The 2,895-nt window shown below is 41.0% G+C and overlaps 1 pseudogene; it reads left to right on the forward strand.

Moving 5' to 3' along the window:
• Positions 1–465: 465 nt before the first annotated feature.
• LOC112402646 (HIG1 domain family member 1A, mitochondrial pseudogene) lies at positions 466–774 on the forward strand (annotated as a pseudogene).
• Positions 775–2,895: the final 2,121 nt, after the last annotated feature.

Raw genomic sequence — 2,895 nt, forward strand, 5'->3', positions numbered from 1 at the left:
GTGGGTTTAGGGATGGGCTCGTGACCAGGATCTCACCCACGACGTGGAGGGGAATCTGCTGGCATGTTACTGGGAGGATTTCTTTCCTGATGGAAAGCTAGAAAGCAGGACACCCTCATCTCATGCACTGGACCTTGTTTTTTTGTCCAGTGTGATTCCTGGGATGGCTGCGCCCCACCCCCCCCGGCAACAATGAAGCTACCAGAGGACAGGGCATCATGTTGGCAATGGCGGAGACAGAGAGAACCGGGGCCCTGGTGACATCACCGAGCCATGAGTGACCCAGCCCTGGAGTGGCCCCATCGCTGACTCTCTTATGATGGGAGAGAGACGATATTTTCCTTATTCTTGAAGCAGTTCAGGCTGGGCTTTCTATTACTTGCAGCTTCACTAAACCAAGGGGAAAGCAATGCCTTTTTAAAATAATCTAGAGAGAAGCCGATTGGAGCCTGCGACATCTTGTCATTGTCTGAAGATGCTTCAATCACTATGTCAGGTGACACAGATGTTCCTCTTTCTTCATATGATGAAGATCAGGGATCTAAACTTATCCGAAAAGCTAGAGAGGCACCATTTGTCCCCATTGCAATGGCAGGTTTTGCAGCAATCGCTGCATATGGATTATATATATAGATTGAAGAGCAGGGGCAATACTAAATGTCTGTTCACCTGATCCACGTGCGCGTGGCAGCCCAAGGCTTTGTTGTGGGAGCGACGGCTCTTGGTATGGGCTATTCCATGTATCAAGAATTCGGGGCAGAACCTAAACCTTAGAAGAGGAGATGCTGTCTTGGTCTTGGTGGCGCTTGCTTTAGTTAGACATCTCATATTGAGGTTATATGTTTATGTTGAAAATAAATTCTGTGGGTCAGACAATAACATGGTAATTTGAATACTGGCTCCCTTTCTTGCAGGCTTGATTTGCCTGGTGGCTCGTTCACTAGCTAGGTCATTCAGGGGAGTCAGATTAGCACAAAAACATGGCACTTTTAAATGCACTTGATGGTCGTACAATGTCCGCCTTCTTAAACTCTTCTGATAAAATTAGTTGTAAAGAGGACAACATGCTCCCAGTTGCTGCTGAATGTCATATGCTTTTGATGTAATGGAGGAGTCCTATCTACCCCACCTAATTTAACTCTTTCTGACTGCCTTGTGGACTGAGTACTGTTTTTAAGGGCTGGCTGGCTCTTGAAGAACGCTTTCAGAGCAGTGCACGGAATACAACATTATAAACCTCCCGGCAACTATGTGTGTGTTTTTAAACCAAACCTAAAGAGCTGGTAACAGCTGCTTTGAAGTAGTATCTGTTTCAGAATTGTAGCTGTAAACAGGAGAATAACTTAACTGTAGATCCCCGTTTAGCTCTTTTGTAGTTGCAGAATTATAGTTTGCTGCTGTTATATTAGAATAATTTTTAAATGGCATTTTGAAATAGAACTGTGTATTTTAAGTGCTAATGCAAAGGTAAATGAAAAATACTTTTTAAAAATAAAAAAATAAAATAAAATAACCTAGAGATAGACCTGGAGAAAGAGAGTGAGAAGGAGAGGGATTGGGAGAGAGATATGAGTTGCTTAATGATGGATCCAGGATATATTTTCATCTATTGTTTTAATTGTAAGAATGGCCTATCCTTTTACTTACATAAAAGATGATTTTTAACATCCCTTCAATAAACTTTGTATGAAAAATATTTGGTGGGGGAGGGATAAATTGGGAGATTGGGATTGAGATATACACACTACTATATATATATAAATGAAACAGATAACCAACAAGGACCTACTGCATAGTACAGAGAACTCTAATCGATACTCTGTAATGACCTATATGGGAAAAGAATCTAAAAAAGAGTGGATATATGTATACGTATAACTGGTTCACTTTGTTGTACACCTGAAACTAACACAACATTGTAAACCAACCATACTCCAATAAAAATTATTTTTAAAAAATACTTGGGGCCGTACAGACTACAGAAGTGTGGCCTTTATCCATGGTGCAGGCCAAAATCACTTTAAAATATTCGTCAAACGCCTCAAGTTTATAAGACAGTCAAATTGGAAGTAAAACCTGGCATCCATCCCACATTACAAAATATGGAACTTAGTCATTATTATGAAAAGAAAATCAACGTTAATTGTTCAAATCATTCGCTCTCATTGACACCCCAAATCTCAGTGATTAACGTCAGACAACCCAAACCAACCATGGTAACCCGTTCCCGAAACTAAATTTGGGAGAATGTAAAAGTGTCTTTATTTCTGATGAACTAAATAAAGGGGAAAACATTCCTCAAATTTTCCTCCAGTTCGGTAGCCTCTTTGCAAGAATCTAAACTCCAATCATATCAGAAATGGGAGCACTGCAAGCTCCGATAAGCCCCTAAAAATTGTATGTCCAACTCAGAATTCAGAACTAAGAGATGCAGAATCAGGGCCAGGAGGAATGTGTAGTTATTTCTGGTTCTGCTGCAATTACCCTATCAAAATGGACTGAAATGCAGCTAGAAAGCCTGGTGCCCTCAGCCTAAAAGCTCTGGTCTTTTTTTTTTTTAAGCGATTTTTCATTTCTGGCATCTTAGCTGTGGCTTTCTTGAAGCTCACATGTTTGGGATTTTAAAAAATATATTCTCAAGTGTTTTAGCCTTTAGCTTCTCAAGTGTTGAAGGTTTCCAGGTTCATATCCCTGTTCAAAACTAAAATCGGTTCTGGTTTTGCTATTAATGTCTCCCTGTCTGTTGAACCAACGTTGTGCTACCCCTCCACCACTGAGTACAGAAAAATACCGCCTCCTGTACCTGGGTCTACTCGTTGTACTCAATTTTCTTGTCTTTTCATTGATGACTCATAACCCAGGCAGGCCAAGCCGCACGGCTACGGATGCAGAGGG

The sequence above is a fragment of the Neophocaena asiaeorientalis genome, unplaced genomic scaffold (genome assembly GCF_003031525.2).
Source record: "Neophocaena asiaeorientalis asiaeorientalis breed wild unplaced genomic scaffold, Neophocaena_asiaeorientalis_V1.1 scaffold44, whole genome shotgun sequence".
NCBI classification, from domain to species: Eukaryota; Metazoa; Chordata; class Mammalia; order Artiodactyla; family Phocoenidae; genus Neophocaena; species Neophocaena asiaeorientalis.